Source organism: Gopherus flavomarginatus, chromosome 2 (assembly GCF_025201925.1).
Source record: "Gopherus flavomarginatus isolate rGopFla2 chromosome 2, rGopFla2.mat.asm, whole genome shotgun sequence".
In the NCBI taxonomy this organism is placed as follows: Eukaryota; Metazoa; Chordata; order Testudines; family Testudinidae; genus Gopherus; species Gopherus flavomarginatus.
The window spans coordinates 67,038,969-67,057,537 of NC_066618.1; the positions used below are offsets into that span (position 1 = coordinate 67,038,969).

General features: G+C 40.8%; 1 long non-coding RNA gene across 2 annotated transcripts; it reads left to right on the forward strand.

Annotated features, from left to right (window-relative positions):
- The first annotated feature begins 78 nt into the window (after positions 1-78).
- On the forward strand, positions 79-18,095 carry LOC127044211 (uncharacterized). Of its 2 annotated transcripts, none has more exons than XR_007772417.1 (6): positions 79-160; positions 4,418-4,483; positions 5,081-5,160; positions 6,216-6,328; positions 6,410-6,478; positions 18,071-18,095. It is a non-coding gene; the product is annotated as an uncharacterized LOC127044211 (long non-coding RNA). The 2 variants fall into 2 exon arrangements; XR_007772416.1 differs by lacking the exon at positions 18,071-18,095 and adding an exon at positions 8,667-9,926.
- The last annotated feature ends 474 nt before the right edge of the window (positions 18,096-18,569 follow it).

Consider the following 18,569-nt stretch of genomic DNA (forward strand, 5'->3'; position numbering starts at 1 on the left):
GCACCCCGCGGACAGTCTCCACCAATCACAGCCGGAATAACACCCTGAGGGCGGGGAGGCACAAGGGCAGCAGTCACTTTAAACAGCTGACCCCAACCGAGGCTCTTGCAGTTCGTATCCAGCAGGGAGCAGCAGGGCTGTAGGATCCTATAGCAAACAGGTGGGCTCACAAACTTTGTAAACGACTTTGTGTATTTGCACCCCATTTTATTTGTGGCTGTAATTCTGCTGGATGCCTTGGGAGCGGGATGGGGGGATGCGCGCTGCAGTGCAGGCCGTTTTGTACTGCACAACTTGTTTGTGTTTTGTTACTCCATGGGAAAATGGAGGCCCCTCTGTTTTCATTCTGGTCCTCGAAGAGTTATTACCCCAGTCTCTTCATGGACTGCTTTGCCAGCAGTCACTTCCCCTTTTTACTTCTTAAAGGAACCGCATTGGAAAGAACTGAATAGCTGATATGTCCAGAAATATGTGAATTTTAAAAGATCAGTTAAAAATCATGTAGCTATTTTTTTTTACCAAAATTTTGTATTCTCAATAAGGCCAATATTATTGCAAATGGGAAAAAATTTAAATTCGAGCTTACTTTACCACTTAATCTGTTTACCTTTCTGTTTCCCCCAGCTTGAAATATAAAAACTGCTTCATTAGTTTCACTCTAATTTACAGTCACTTTTTTGCTTAGTATCAGAGGGGTAGCCGTGTTAGTCTGGATCTGTAAAAGCAGCAAAGAATCCTGTGGCACCTTATAGACTAACATCTTCCTCATCTGAGGAAGTGGGTATTCACCACGAAAGCTCATGCTCCAAAACGTCTGTTAGTCTATAAGGTGCCACAGGATTCTTTGCTGCTTTTTTTGCTTACAGTGACATACATACAATAGCTCTCGGGCACCTCTTAGCAAATAATCCACCCACCTATCACCCAGAAACCTCAGAAAACTAAACACTCCCTTTGTGGGTGCTCTTAACCGGCAGAATTTACCTCACTCGCAAAGGCTCCAAGACTTGTGTCTGAGGCTCACACAAGGAAATCTTTATTAGGGGAAAGGAACACAATCATAAACTTGAGAAAACACAGCAACAGAATACATTTGAAAATAAAAGTCCCCTCCCTCAGTAACTTTGGCAGTAGTCCATCTAACTCCCTTCCCTCCTTCCAGAGAGAATACCTCACAGGTAATACTCTCTTGACAACACCACTTCACCCATCCAACAAATTGGGATCAGTGAACAGCAGTAGAGCAAGTGTCTTTTTAAAGGTCTGTCTCTACCCAAGAAACTGCTTGTCTGGCACGAACACCTAACCCAGTTTAGTGATTCAGCTTTATTAAGATGCTGCGTGGGTGATGCCTCAGGAAAGTTCTGTTGCTGTCCTGTGTGTTACATATCTCTCACTATGAACTCCTCTGCAATGGCTCTTGCAGAAAAGTCCTCAGTCTGCATTGTCTCTAGCAGCAAGATCCTCATGGAATGGGAGCAAAGAGTACATATCACCTTGGCATCGAGGTCCTGCTGCTTGGAAATGATCTTTTTGCCCCAAAAAATACAAGTCCAAATGTAGTTATGGTGATTCATTTTCCTTTGGAGTTTCTGGCCATAGGGCTTGCGCAAGAAAATACCAGGCAAAAATAGAAACTTAAAGGAAATCTAACAACTTGTCAAGTCAGTTTGCAGTTTAGGAGTTCTTCTGGACTTCTCACTGATGCTGAGTTCTCACACAGCAGCATTCATTGGAAATGGATTTACTGTCTCTGACTAGCTAAGAGACTGGAGCCCATCCTTGCTGCTGCTGCTGACCTATCCTTGGTAATACAAGGCTGGTTCAGCAATAGCATTTCAATGTCCCTGGGCTTGAAAGTATTAGCCCTTAGACACCTACAGAATACAGTAGCTTGCATTCACAACCACATCACCCTGTCTTGTGCTCATTCCACTGGCTTCCCATAGCTCAAGTTTAATGTCTCAGTCCTTTATTTTAAGGTGCTCGGATATTATGGCCTGGGCCCAGGATAGGTAAAAGATCACTTTACACTCTGGGTCCTTGGCAGCTCCCAATAACTGACACAATAGAATTGTCTAGTGCAAAGATGAATCTCATCCCTGCTGCAAATAGAGCCTTTTAAGGGCAGGTCTGAGACTGTGGAACTCATTCCATGGGAACTAAGCACTACCTCAGAACTCACCACTTTTTGGTACAGATCTTTTTTTTCCATGGCTTCACAAAAACAGAACAGAATATCGCCTTAAAACACACAAATTTCCTCAGGAGGAGGAGGGTTATGGAGAACAAAGCCCACATGACAAATGTTAGGCACTTTTGTTTAACTCATTCTTGAAAGATGCTTAGATATTATAGTGATGGATATATGATGAGAGCCTGAATTGAACATAATGTAGAAGATCATTTTGGAAACAAGAGGGAGGAAAGTGTACAGCTAATTTGAGGATCAGGTCAAAGCTGTCCTGATCATCTCTGTGTTATTATTTCTTATTTACTCACTCTGTAAACAACAGCTCCACCGACAATTACAAAACACATACAATGCCTGTTATTTAGAAGGGAGCGGAAGGTTATCCCACCATATTTACTAACTTCCCACCTCAGTACTGCAGCCACATTTGTTTAAATACAAACTATAGTTTACAGCATCCATTGTATTTTAATACATGTTATCACAGGGTCACAGAGAAAAACTAGATGGGAAAGGAGAAAGTGCATGTGTGTTTAACAGATACAGACTAACACGGCTGCTACTCTGAAGACTGTTATTGTGGCTAAGATTTGTTTAGCTCTTGCTTAAAGGGTATGTTTGACTATAATTGAAAGCTAAAAGCCACTGACCGATGGACGTAAGAACCACACTTCTCTAAAATGTTACCCTATCCCAATGAATTTCTTGGATTTTGCACTGCAGCTTCTTGAAAGTGTTGTTACACATCAACAATGGGGCCTGTTTCACTGTATGAGGAACACTGCTCTAAGGCATACTGAAAATAAAACACCTAAAAATTGCTACAGTCTAGAGTGTATTACAATTGTGGGGTAAATGTTTTGGTGAAAAATATGGTCAATATTTTATGTCTCATTGAAAAACAGTACTAGTATGCTACTCAAAACAAAAAACGGCAGCAGCAACAACAACTTATATTCACCTCTGATTGGGAGTTTTGGTTGATTTAACCTTCCCATGACTGGATTGGCTGGTTCTTAAGCATCCTGGACAACAACTGGGTTAAATTTCTTATTACCACATTGATCCTTTCCTGATAATCCTCCTGGGTCTTGCGTAATTCTTTCTCAAAGACCAAAATGAGGTGGATAATTTGTGACCAAATTCATCCTTGTATTTACACACTATTCTCTTTGTACAAAATATTCCTTGTGAGATATCATTTGAAAAATAATGGTCAGTAATATCATGGGGAAATATGTATAGCAACATTGTATGTAAAGATATGAACAGAAACTGAAATTATGACTGAAATGTGGTTACCAGTCAAGTTTGGGGAAGGGGTAAACCTGCTTCTCCAAGACAAAGGACAGGATGATGCATCCAGCCAGATGTCATCAAAGTTGATTGGCAATCACCAGTCAAGTGACCATCCTTTGGCAACGGAGCGAAGAAGGAACAGATCAATCTGTGTAAGCAGAGTCTGGATGAGCTCTCCCCTGATATCTAGTGGTAAGCTGTGGGGGGAAAAAAAATTCAGAAGCTGATCTTGTTTGCACAGACACACTCTCACCCTGCCTAGATGCTCAACATGATGGGACTGCTTACCCAAATGATCATTTGTGGCTGGTGTTGGATCCCCAGCCTCCTTGTTATTGGGGCAGGAGTACTCAAGGTTGCTATACTTGTTATGTGAACAGAGGGCAGCAGAACTGTACCTGGCATACCCCAATGGAGGGACTCACATTCAACTGAATAGCACTTACTAGGCAGGAGATATGGGTTCCTAAGCTCAATGAGCTGAGGAGGGGTGGGGGTGATTGATTGTTTGACTCTTTTCATGGTTTAATAAAAGAGCTAATTTAGACTCAATTGAGAGTCGTCTTATATGCTCTAGAGCTGAAGTCACTGATATCTAGGTCTAACTATTAGATCTACTTTGGGATAGTGTCTATATTGTAAGAAACTGCCCAGTGTGCACCAGCAGTGCGGCTCTCCCACTAACGGCTGAAACCACTGAGAGCTGTGTTAAGTGGGGGTGGGGAGGGCTAGTGGAGAGGTGTGGGAAGTGGCTAGGTGGTTGGTGGAGAGGCATTGCAAGCAGCCAGCAGAGAAGCTGGTGGAGAGGGCCAGAGCAGAGCCCCACAGACGTGTGGCAATCGGCTGTTGGGGCAACGAGCAAGTGCCTGAGCAGTGCAGCGTGTAAGATGCCTCCTTACTCCCCGTCCCCTGCCTTCTACACAGGGTGGGAGGTGAACTCTGCAGATGAACCTCTGAACTCTGAGGCTGCACTGGCCAAGGACAGCAACGGTGAGTGGGATACAAAGAAGGGACAGGCACACTAAAGGTACTCTTGGGTTGCTGGACTTAAGACCCTGAGGGGAAAAGGACACTGCCTAACTTACTTGGGGGTTAGTCTTTTGCTCATGGTTTGTGTTTATGAGTCCTAGTTGCAGTGTTTTCCCAAATGAATGCTGAGTTAATTCCTGCTTTTTATTAAAAGTTTATGTTACACTCAATCTCTGTGCTTGTGAAAGGGGAAGTATTGCCTCTTGGAAGCGCCCAAGGGGTGGTGTGTAATTGTCCCCGGTCACTGGGTTGGAGCTCGAGCTGGTTTTGTGTTGTATTGTTGAAAAGGAACCCCTGGATACTGAACCTGGCCCTTGTTGCTGCTTACTTCACCTGGCAGAAGGGTCACATCTGCATTTTAGCAAACAGCATAGAACTTCTTTCACTACGAGACTCCATGTCTCCATCCTCACAGCTGGAAGGAACTTTATCTGGGGGTAACCCTCAGGAAAATGCATTTCTAAGGGTGAGTGGACTATAAAAGTGAGGGGCAAAAACAGCCCACTGTTATCATTTTTCTCATCCAGTTTTTTTTTTTCTCTCTCTCTTTCACCTAAGATGACAAAGGAACCATCCTTTTGACTTTGGGAGGGATCCCAACATGAAAATTTGGTTAGCAGTGTTGCTGGGAACATGTGGTAAGGATTTTACCTTGAACCAAGTCTCGTTTGTTATGTTTTAGCTACTAGAAAGTGTTTTATATTTATTTCTCTTGTAACCATATCTCACCTTAATGCCTATGCTTGTACTTAAAATCTCTCTCTTTGTAGTTAAACTTGTTTTATTCTTTAATCTAAACTAATCCAGTGTTTGTGTTTAAACTGAATTGTTTGGTAACTCCAGTTAAAGTAGCAAAAAGGACCAAATGACCTCTAATACCTGAACTGTCCAGGAGAGGGTTGGACAGATCAAAACACACCTTTTTGGGGGAAAATCTGGCACTGGGAGTGTGTTGGGATCACTCTGCAAGTGGTAACCAAGGCTGATGGAAGCCAGAGTGTGACTGGAATGTTGCTGGTACGCTGCAGCTATACATAGACACTCAGGATGTCACCTGGATGCTCTTTGGCCCAGGTTGAGAGCTACAGCAGAAAAGCATTGTGAAGCAATCAAGATTGCAGAGCAGGTGGTGACACAACCCCTCACTAATCTAGATTGCACCACACAAAGTGATGCCCTCCTTATGTCTAGTCCACATTCATCCCTTTGTGTGTTCAAACATCACATATTGTCATGGCCTCTCTATTTCCAATTACAGCTAAAAGCTTGACTCTCATAGTACATAGCCAGAGGTTACCCAGCTTCACTAAAACTTTTTATTGGCCCTGGGCTTGGCTTGGTTCAGTCTCGGATAGTATTGCTGAGTTGGGCCCAACAGGTGCCTTGCTTAGGTAGTCCATGAGCAAGGTGAGATTTCTTCTCCTACATTGCTGGGGTAGAAGAAAACTTCTTCTTTTCTGCTCTAGTGGATCTTCCTCATCTATGGTTTCCTATCCTCCATCATTTGGGCTTGCCTGGATTGTTTCTTCCTTTATTCCAGCCCAGAAAGCTATAACCAGCTCTTATGCAAGAACACTTTATTGACATGATGTGATATATCCAAAATCAATAAAATCATTTTCCCCCAAGTGCTTTGGTACAGGGCATGGAACCTCCTAGACATGTCTGTCCATTTTACTGTTTTTTCCTTTAGATTTTATGGGACAACACATCCAGATCAAGTCCCTGGACCAAAATGGGTTACATGACCCTGTATTGATGCTTCTTCTGGAGAAGGAATTCTTCTCTTATGTGCTTACAGGCAAAGTATGCATTTTATTCAATGGGGTTCCATCAAATTATCCTCTAATAGCCATCTGTCTGACAACCGCTTTCTATTGCCCATAGTTCTCTCCAAAAAGCTGAACAGCAGGCGTGTATCTTTTTCCATTGTCTGATATACCATCACCAAGATAGGTAAGTGCACCTCCCAGACTCATGATTCTCCTGCTTTAACAGATACAGCTGCATCTCCATTGTGTCCTGTTAAGTTATAATGCTTCACTATCACTGTAATTATCCATAGGAGATGCCATTTACAAGGAAATACAGTAGTCCAATTAATTGGATATCATCGTCCCTTAGGGAATCATGTTTACAACTGAGTGGAATGTTAATGTTCAGCATTCCATATTCTAAAAATGTCAAAAGAGCCATCAAATCTTAGTAGCTACTCCTCTGATGCCATGTCGGAGATAAATATTAATTTGTGGGATATAAATACAAGCAGTTGCCCTACAGAAACCACTTCAAATAATGTAAAATCCATCTCAGCATCCCATGTTCAATAAATCCATGCACAGATCATGATATAATGATAATGTGAAATACCAAGTCAAATATCTAGTTAAAATTCATCACATTTTGTGCTTACAGGCACCTAAGGACCAATCGGTTAAGACAGTTTTGATAATGGCTGCTTGTGACAGAAACATTCGTCTTTAGATGCCTATAAGTATAAATTAAATAAGCATTTACTGATATTAATTTGCCTGCATATGGGTTTGACTGTTCATTAGCATATGAGGTGACTGTTGCTCATAAATGCAGGGTGCACAAGGTGGTATACTAGATGAGAAGGTTTTCTATCCAGCCTGACTACGGATGTAATTGGTCATACATTAGCAAGATTGACAATTAAATATCCGCTCCTGCTCCAATTGAAGTCTATGGGAGTTAGCCACTGATATCAGTTGGAGCAGGATTTGGCCCTGTATCACAAAGAAAAAAAAACAATTCAGGACTCGTTTAGTCACTAATTCTCTGCTTTCCCCATATTACAGACCAACAGTATAAAAGATAATTTTAACATGGAGAAAGAACATTTCATTTTATCAGAACAAAAACAATAAGGACTCTCTAATTTCTTTTCCTCATGCAAACATAGCCACCATTGATATTCATAAGAGTTAAGAAGCCTAGGGATAGGAAAATGGACACCTGATTGTGGTAAAATGTTTTAAGAAAATTCTTTGGCGCTTTATAATAACCACAGAAAATATGTTTTTTCTTTTCCAATGGGAGAGGAGTTTGTTCTGCATCCACAAAGAGTCCTATAATATTATTCTTGATATACTATATATGGTAAAGCTAGAGTTTGTAGGACAGAATCACTTCACAACCACATTTATAATCCCCCTCCTTCCAGCTCATAAAGTGTCAATGTTATTTACACACAGCCTTTTTATGTATTTTAAGTTTAATTCAATGTGCAATTTCAGGATCACGTCATTTGAGGCACTCATCTCTAACAAATTTTACTGGAATTTGCATTTTTACTAAATGCTTTCGCATGTTTCAGAATGTCAGCATGATAGTGAGTGTTGGGGTATGCTCATTCTCTAACAGCACTGAGTTGGTGTATATTATTTTTGCTTACCCACCGAGAAGTATTTTTATTTGAAAAACCAACACTGAGTATTTCGACCTTTGAGAACCAGGAACATTTGTTCCTCCTAATTTATTTTATCTTCCCCCTAGTACATAAAACTATATTGATGTTGTCTTGTGGCATCACAATTTTTATTGTGTTACATTGAGAGAGAAACCATGGGTAAAATCTTGGCCTCATTGAAGTCAATGGCAAAACTCCCATTGACTTCTGTGGAGCCAGGATTTCACTCTAAATAAGTAGGGACAAATCTAGCAAACTCCTGTTGAGACAGCTCTTTTGAGGAGCTGAGCATGCCCAACTGGAATTTAGAATGTTCAGCTGGTACTTGGTATATTGCAGAATGTTGTACAAGTGAAGTTTTTCCTGAGTAAAAATCCTGGATCTCAGGATTTGATATATGGTCAGTGTTTTAACAAAACAACAACTCAAAGACCTTTATAGCCTATAGGATTTCTATATAAGTATGTTCAAATTCAGGTACTCTATTGTACATATCTTATTTAAGATGCTGAAGTTAAGCCAATGCATAAATTTAAGTTCAAGTGGTCCCATTATAAACAAATCAATTGCATACATCAATATGCAAAATTATTTTAAAGACAGCCTTTCACAATGGGGCAGATCTACAAGAGAACATTTATTTTAAAATAAAACATGAACAGCAGCTTTCTTCTGTAGTAATTTTCTGTATCTTCCTTGCTCTTGTTGCAGGTATTTGTGTCTTGTTAAGAAAATTCTACCCCACAACCAGAGCTGGGAGAATAGAGAGAGAAGATTATTCTTGAGTATCTGCTTCTAAATAGACACTTTGTCTGTGCACATTTAATTGCCAAAAGCAAATTAAAAGTGCCGTAAAGTTTTGTTTTTGCAAACATTTGCAGAAAGTAAATTTCAAGACTGCTGCTAAATAAAATGTCTTTTGGGTAGAAGCAGAATTAATTTATAAAGGTTTATTCCATGTGACTTAGGTACCCAATCATACTATTTGACTGTTGAATTGTGCATACTGAATATTTTAAAGAATATTTGCAGTGAACAGCTGGCAAACAAATCCATAGACTAAAACTTCTTTGGAAAAAGAATACAGTGAGTAAATTGGAATAGCAAATAAATTAATAAAAATCTTAGTATGTTTGCAGACAATTCACAAACAGGAAGAAGGCTATAATGACTGAACAGTTCACCCAATTCTGCTGTCAAACAAGTGCCTTCTCCTGTTATAATGAGAGCATAAAGCGGAGGCTTTGATATCACTGTTTTGTCATGGTAATTGTGATGCCATGAATTCTGCATGATGACTTCACCGTTGGAGGAAATTATGGATTGTGGGAGAAAGGCTTAATTTAAATGTCAGTATAGATAATAGGCCAAAGGTCAAGAAAAATTATGCATAACACATGACATGTAAATGCATTGCATTATTTAAGTGTGATCTATCTGAAAATTTTCCCACATAAAAATCCCTCTTCAGTATCCCTATGCAACATATTTCATGATTAGTGTGCTTAGCGCTATCAAGAGAATTAAAACCTTACAGAAATGGAGATTGAATGGCATGAAGTACTGCACCTCCCCTCCCCACACAGACCATAATGTGCAGTGATGTTTTTGACAATCTTAGCAGAAAGGCTAGGACTAATTGAATATACAAACTCCTCTCTCACACCAGAAACAAGGTACATTGGAAGGTTGGTATGGGGAAAAATTTCCCTGTTCACAGTGTACAGGTCTGATTCCTGTTCTGCGGAAAAACAGAAGACTTCACTACTCAGAATTATTAATGTTCATAAACACTATGGGTGAAATCCTGTCTCCACTGAAGTCAGTGGCAAAACTCCCCTCAATGCAGTCAGGATTTCACTCTAAGTGCCCGATCTAACCCTCATTAAAATAATTGATTCTTTATAAAGTATTGTTTATTAATCACTTAGTCACTTTATAAAATTACATAAAATATTTTTGAATCAGTCACCTTTGTATGATATTTTTCACTTAGGCCCGGATTCAGCAAGAACCTTAAGCAGGTGGCCTATTGTAAGCACACAAGTAGTCCCATTGAGGCATGTACTCAAGTATCTTGTTGAACAGGAATCAGAGGCCTAGATCCTCAAAAGATTTTTAGGTGCCTGACTTCCATTGATCCCTCTTAAGATCTAGCCTCAGTTCGCTTTAAGGGCTTCATCTCTGGAACTAGAGAGTTTCTGGTCTAACTTCTTGCAGAGAAAGCTCTATCTTTTGAGATAAACGAGCCACCCTCAAATCAATTTGAATTTTAAAAATTATGTTTACTTGAATCGGACTTTTGCAGCTGAAATGACAGTAGGATGGAGCCAATCTGAAAGCTGTTACAGTACTTGTAATTAGAGCCTTCTTTGGGAAGAAGTAAAAAATATCATGAAAAATTAACTTTTTTCCTGCTTGTCATCAAAAAAAAGTCAACAAAAATGTTTTGACTTCTTCTGCTTATAACGTATTTGGTGCCAGTATATCAAAATGCATTAATTATTAATATTGGTTTTGTTCTACTACCCAAGAACCCTAATCCAGGATCAGAGAGCCCCATTATACTAACTGCCCTACAAACAAACAAAACAAGGACAGTCAGTGCCCCAAAGAGCTCACAATCTAAGGTTTAGTCAAAACATGACGTGTACATAAAGACAAAAAAAAGAAGAAAGATGGGAGAACATGATTATATGAAAGACAGGAGTGCATGGGGTATATAAACCCCATACTGGGGAAGATGGAGTTAAAGACAGTGCTAGGTCCAGGAAGGCCCACAGAACATACTTGAATTGCAGAAACTCAGAAGGAGGGTGGTTTGGGAGGACAGACCTACTCTGAAGGCTCGTGACAGGGGTGCTGAAGACGCCCCCTGGAGGGAGTAAGACTATAAACTGAGCCCAGCTGAGGCTGCTGGTTTGGTTACCTTTTCTCTTTCTCCTCACCTTATCTGGTACTGGGAGCAGGGAGAGAAAAGCAGCAGTAGGAAATGATGTAGGGAGAGTAACTCAGAAACAGAGGTGAAAGTAAGCCGGTACGGTCAGGTACGGCGTACCGGCAAGAGCCAGTATGTCTTGCTGGACTAGACCGGCTTCTCTGGTGGTGATTTAAAGGACCCAGGGCTCCAGCCACTGTGGGGAGCCCCGGGCCCTTTAAATCATTGCCAGAGCTCTGGCAGCCAGGCTTAGGTGGAGATTTAAAGGTCCCGGAGCTCCGGCCCCTGAGGGGAGCCCCGGGCCCTTTAAAACGCTTTAAAGGGCCCAGGGCTCCCTGCAGTGACAGGAGAACGGCCTTTTAAATCCCCACCCAAGCCGGGCTCCCCACAGTGGCTGGAGCCCCGGGTCCTTTAAATCACCACCAGAGCCCTGCAGCCGCTACCCCAGCCCTAGTCTGAGCCCTGCCACCCCAGGGTAGTGGCGGCAAGGCTTCCGCAGTGATTTAAAAGGCCCAGAGCTCCGTGGTGGCTGGAGCCCCAGGCTGTTTAATTCACCCCTGAGCCTCTGGGCTCCCAGCCACCTCTGTAGCTGGTAGCTCCGGGGTGATATGAAGGTCCTGGGGCTCCCAGCCACAGCCAGAGTCCCAGGGCCTTTAAATCTTGAAAGGCCCCACCTCTTCTGGCTGAGGCCGCGCCCCCGCTCAGGACTCCGGTGTACTGGTAAGTCCTTTAAATTACTTTCATCCCTGACTGCACCTCTGATTAAAGGAGAATCAGGCCTGTTTGACCAATCCATCAGGAGGGGATACTAGGTGTGCTAACCACTAAGTTACCTCACCCCCAAGGTCTCTATTACAAGTAGAAGAATGATGTGGGTATATTAGTTGATCACTGGATGACTATGAGCCACCAATGTGATGTGTCTGTAAAAAAGGCTAATGCAGTCCTAGGATGCATCAGGCAAGGTATTTCCACTAGAGAAATGGAACTGTTAGTACCTTTATACAGGGAACTGGTGAGACCTCATCTGTAATACTATGTGCAGTTCTGGTCTCCCATGTTTAAGAAAGATGAATTCAAACCGGAACAGGTGCAGAGAAGGGTTACGAGAATGATCCAAGGAATGGAAAACCTACCTTATGGGATGAGACCTAAAAAAGCCAAGCTCTTTGATCTAACCAAAAGTAGACTGAGGGGAGATATGATTGCTCTTTATAAACTCATCAGAGGGGTACCAGGGAGGGAGAGGAGTTAAGTGTAGATGAAGGTTTCTAACCATCAGAGGAGTAAAGTTCTGGAACAGCCTTCGAAGGGGAGCAGTGGGGTTCACGACTAAGCTTGATAAGTGTTCAGAGGGGATGGTATGATGATACTACCTACCAGAGCCATCCCTATGGGGCCCTGCGCTTTGGGGGACCCCGTGGTGGCCATCCCAAATTGTCATACCCTAGGGTTGGCTCTGTGTGTGTTGTGCGGGGGGTGCTAGGCTGGCCCAGTGGGAGTGGGTTAGGATGTGGGGCTGGAGGGAGGGGCAGGCTGGCCCAGAGAGTTACCAGGGGCCCTGGCACCAGCAGTGGGGGTCGGGCCCTCACTCACTGGCTGGAAGTGGCAGCAGCCACCCCAGGTTGCTCCACTTCGCCCCGCCCACTCCCAGCGTCGCTTGAAGTCTGTAAGTCTATGAGTCTACAAGTGGTCTCTATAGTCACAAATGGTAGCTAGATCAATAACATCAAACATTACTGGCAAAGTTAGTAGTTATCTAATATTTCTAGGCTTGCCTTCAATTAAAGGAGGAGGGACAAAAATAGAAGTTCACTTTTTCTTTATTTTTGGAGAGGAGACAGGGAGAGACTGTTTCATCGCACATAATCTTGAACTGCATCTATACGTGCTGCTGTAAGCTACTGTGACTCACATAATTTATTCATACCTGAATACAGTATGCATCTGCTATTTACTGATGTTTTGGTGCCTTTTACTCATTAAAGCTTGCTCTCATAATGAGTAAAACTTCCAATTTCTGCAGAATATACAAATGTTGGTTATACATTACTTATGAAGGTCTCTTCCTCATTTCCCACACATAACATCAAAGGTTGAATAATGTGTTTCCTGCCTTTCATGTTAAGCAATATCAACATCAAAAGATGGATTAGTGTTTTATGTCTTTGACAAAACTTAATCGTGTCAAATGTCACAATCTTCTTATGCAGGGTGTTTATATTTTTATTCCTATAAGCAAAGCAGTTGGCCAAACTTTTTATTATTATTTGTATAATAAGACCCAAACATTTTCAAGTTAGGCAAAATATTTACTCTCAGCCTGAGATTGTGGGTCAAGTTTCATTCTGGGAGAAACTTGTTTAGCTAGGTTATGAAAACTCCAGTTATTAATATATATTATGTCACTGCTACTTTGCTATAATAACTTCAGTTTATTAGATTCAGCCTAGAGTAAATCTGTGTTGTACCAGCACAATCCCACATTCTAGCCTCCTGTAATTGGAAAGGATCCCATGGATGTGGCTGCAGAGGAGCAAAGTGGCTTGCCCCTGCAGGCCATCGGAGCCCAAAATATGAGTAGTAGGTGAGGGAACGAGGAGGCCAGGGCTGCCTTGATCCAACACATCCTCTTCGCCCTCTGTTGCCAATCATCCTGTGGGACCCCTGAGAAAGTAAACAGCTTCCCTCTCACAGAAACCCAAAAGGAAGAAGATGACATTTCAAGTGCTTGGTTTCCTTGGGTGAATTCTTTGAGGTTCAGAGGGCCAGGCTCAAATAGAGATTCATAACTTGTACCTCTTTGGACTGGATTTACCAATGCAGGTGCAGCTTCAAGATTATCACAGTAGTAAAGGGTGGAATTTTACCTACGTAGCTAATATATTTGCTTTTAATCCATGCCTATATGAATGTAGACATTGTTTCTGGCAACTGTAAATAAAAGGAGATCTTTTGGTGGAGCAATAAAAGGGATATGCTCAAATAAGAGGCTTTTGAGTCAGCAATAAAATTGTCTACTTTGTACAAATTATACAAGCTAGTTAGTATTAAATATGTGATAAGTTTTATTGTAAAAAGGGAAGAAAACAATGTAGACTGTTGAGGAAAAGAAGATATTCTTGCCCCTCTCCTTTGTGTGACAGTAGCACTTCAGAAGCTGAAGTGTGAGTAATCTCCAAATATAGGCCGTGATTCTGCAAATACATATTTTTATTTACATGAGTTCCACTAAAGTCAGTGGGACTACACATGGGGGCTAAGTCATGGATGTCTGCAGGATTGGTACCATAAAATGAAAGAGAGCCCCTATCCCAAAGAGTTTATAATTAGGACTGGGAAGAAAATGGTTTTCCCAACCCACAAGGACTTTTGAATTTTTTTTCCTGTCCTGAATCGGGACAAAAAGTTGAAATCTCAAAAAATCTAGTGAATTGACAAACCAAAACAAAAACAAAACCATAAATGGGTCAATTGAAATGTTTTGATAATTTTGAAACAATGCATTTTGATTTTGGCCTTTTTTTTATTGGTATTAATAAAGTTATAGTTCTAAACTAATTAATTTTGAACCAAAAATGAAACTATTCATTGACAATTCATTGACAATTTCTAAGTTTTTTTTTTTGAGTAGGCAAACTTACTGAAACTGATCCTTTCCTATTAACAGTTTCAGTTTTGACAAATTGGTATTTTTCAGCAAAAAACATTTGAGAATTTCCAAACAATATCTATTTATAATTCTGCAACTGAATCCACATGGTTAACCCCTGCACCTGTGGGTAGTATTATTTAAATAATCTCTGATAAACCCTGGCAGACTTTCTACTACACAGATTTTAGTATAAACCTTTGGGACTCTCTTTTATTTTTTCCTTTTGTTTGCAAACAGAAAATCAATTAACGATAAAAATCTTTAACAATAAGTTAACATTGTGTGGTGTGGAGCTCAAAAGCTTGTCTTTCACCAACATAAATTGGTCAGTAAAAGATATTAACTCACCACCTTGTCTCTCTCAATTAAATAAAGGTACAGAAATTCTTGGAATTTAATCATAGATTTCAATGAAAGCAGAGTATGGCCAACATTGAATGCTTCAAGAAATCCCACCTGTGTGGAAAATAAGCTTTCAGATCATCTTTATGCATAATACATAAGCAAAAATGGTTGATCTTTTTCTATTGTAGGTCACTATTAACGTTGATGATAGTGTCTCTGTAACAGGCTTTACTGCTGAGTAACCCTAAATTGAGAAGCTGAAAATCTTTTTAAAGATCAGAGTAAATTAGTACCCTCATACTGGTAGGTGGCCTCATTTAGCACCAGTCAGGATACGAGTGGGAACTTTTATCAAGGGCAGAGAGTACTAAGATATGGGAAGTCTAGATACATGGAAAATTTAGGCATAGTCAATCTCAAGAAGAAAAGTTAGATTGAGGTTTATGTTTTGTTACAGTTATCTGAGTACCTGATAACAAAACTCAGGAATGGTTAAGTTTGGACTATATGCAATGTATGCATACTGTGGAGCAGGATGGAATTTGCTTACAAGCTCTTTAAAATAACATTTGGAACTGTACTGTAGAACATGGAGTGCATTTTGCACTTCTGTTTTTTTTAAGTTTGTGTCTCCTTTGATTTAATACTTTCTAAATGTCACAATCTTACATACTCTTTTCCATTGAATAAAAACGTTATCGTGTCTTGGAGTGTGAAATAGCTCTTTTAATCTACTGGACATTTCCTTGAACTGTATTAATTTAATTTTGAACATTGTTGGAATGGGTATGACGTAGCCTCACATCTGCTGTATCACAAATTTCAACAATTTCTTAACCTTCAAAATCAACCTTCAAAATCACACTATTTCATAACCAGACCTGTCAAGTCTCACTGATTTTAGAGAGAGACTCCCTCATTTGAGTTATTTTGAAGACAGTTACTGGAGTATTTCACTCTTATAAGAAATGACTTTACTGTGTATCTCTCAACGAGACCTTTACAATCCCACTTTAAAAAAAAAGTAACTCTTTCCTCACTTACCGTTAAACCTGGACAAATAATTTATTTACTGGCAATTTTAAATTGTGTTCTTTGCAAAGTGTCTGAACAAATTATGAATTTCCTGAATTAATTCATTATTTGAATAATTTGCCTAATTATGCCTGCTCTATAACTCATTGATGAGCAATTCATCACGAAGATTCAAAATCCAAGTTGTCGACTTTTTTTTTTGTATGGCAAGAATAGAACAATGAAAGGAACAACATGACTACAGTTGGATCTTAAGGTCTCTTATCCAGTCTAGAGCAGAGGGGGTACCTATGTGAATGGCTGCATCACCTCCAGGATGAGCATAAGTTGGGCAATCATCTGGGATGTGTCCAACAGTTTGCCACATGCCACAGTCACAGTTCAGCGATTCCCTCACTTTCCATCTATGGAGTAAGTGTGAGTTTAGTGTTGGGTGTGGATATGGATTAGTCCATATGCACCATGGGGAGGAGAAGTCTGGTACTTGCACATTTAGGTCATCAATTAGATTTTTGTATGGTATGTCAGCAGCTGCCCAGGCTTCAGATCATCTTCTGTGAACATCCTTATCTTCCACAAGAAGGGCTGTGGAATGACACCAGAAAGGTTTTCTTGATTTTTAGTTGGTGGTGAGGAGGTGCTCTAGATCATGGTATGGAGTGGTAGCATGAGAAAGGAGATGATAACCTGCTTGTAGTCTCCCCTGCTATGTGCATAAGCACAACAAATGTCATCAAAGTGGCAACCAAATGTCTGGGAAAGGCCTTCTGGGTCAGCAAAGCAATGGCAGAAATGGTGGTCTTGGCTGAACACAGATCACGTGTCATAAACAGATAGTTAAGGGTTAATGTGTCTCTTACCTATAAAGGGTTAACTAGCAGTAAACCTGGAACATCTGACCAGAGGACCAATCAGGAGACAAGATACTTTCAAATCTCGGTGGAGGGAAGCCTTTGTTTGTATTTTTTGGGTTTTGCTCTGTTCTCTCTGGGTTCTGAGAGGGACCAGACATGTAAGCGGATATCTCCAAATTTCTGAAACAGCCTCTTCTGTTCAATTTAGTAAGTACCAATTAGGAAGGCAGTTTAGTCTTTTAGTTTGTTATCTTTATTTGCAAATGTGTATTTGCTGAAAGGATTGTATCTCTGGTGCTGAAACTTGTATTTGTGCTGGGGGGAGGATTTTCTCTAGTGTCTATAAGCTGAAAGACCCTGTAACATTTGCCAGCTTGATTTTATAGAGGCAACTTTTACTTTTTTCTTTCTTTTATTAAAAGCTTTTCTTTTTTAGAACCTGATTGATTTTTTGGTTATCTTGTCTAAGACCCCAGGGGAGGGAGTCTGCACTCACCAGGGAATTGGTGGGAGGAAGGAGAGAAGGGGGGAGGAAAAGCGTGATTTCTCTCTATGTTAAGACTACTGTCTCTCTCTGGGAGAGGGAGAGAAGCGGGCGGGGGAGAAGTGAATTCCTCTCTAAGATTCAAGGAGTTTGAATCACAGTGATCTTCCAGGGTAACCTAGGGAGGGGAAGCCTGGGAGAGGCAATGGTGGGGGAAAGGGTTTACTTTCCTTGTGTTAAGATCCAGGGGGTCTGGGTCTTGGGGTCCCCTGGGAAGGTTTTGGGGGGCCCACTGCAAGTCCTGGTTGGTGGAAGCACTACAAGATCTAAGCTGGTAATTAAGCTTAGGGGGATTCATGCTGGTACCCCATCTTTTGGAGGCTAAGGTTCAGAGTGAGGGCTTATACCATGACAACATGTATCTCTCTTCCCTGACTGGAATTTTAGAATAAGATTTCTGGTGTGATTATTCACAGATAGAGGGGAAAAAAAGGTTCACTTTCCATTAATATTCTCCAACATCTGCTTAAAATGTATTAATTTCATTAACATTCCTGTAAGTAAACCTGCTCACTAGAATATTCACAGAAAGTAAATACTAATTGTATGTGAACACAGAGAATGCAAATTAATTTATAATTGTGAACAAATATTCAGAGAAAAATGTTTGCAGTGTTCATCCAGCTCTATTCAAATTGCCACAGGTTGGGAACTCTGTATAATTCACTTTTATTACTTTCTTTCTGGATGGGAAATTTGCAAGACTACCTCTCTGTGTGACTCACCTATTCCCTTGTATTGCAGGTCTGTCAGTTTGGGCTGGGCTGGGCTGGGGTGGGGTGGGGTGGGGTGGGGTGGGGAGGGGAGGGGAGAAAGCAGACACTGGATCAGAAGATAAAGCGTGAAGGGAGAAGCACACCAGAACACAAGTGAGGAGTAGATACCACTGCAAAGCACTATGTACCCCTTCAGTGAACACCATTATAATCTTGATATTTACCACTCCTCCTATACCATGACTTCTCAAACTGGGGTCATAATCCCCTGGGCGTTGAAAACAGGTGTCAAGGGTGCACAAGAACCAACCAAAATGTGGAACACCTGTATTTTATGTGTAACACCAGAATTTGCAGATTATAATGGTTTGTAATAATAAAACCTGCTTTAAAGTTTGTTTTCTCACTGTGGATTAAATAAACCATTAAAAAAGAGAGAACTGGAAATAAAAATTCTATCACATGCAACCAGAAAGCTCCCTGACATGGATCATCAGCAGAGTTTGAAAGCTGAATTTTCAGATCCC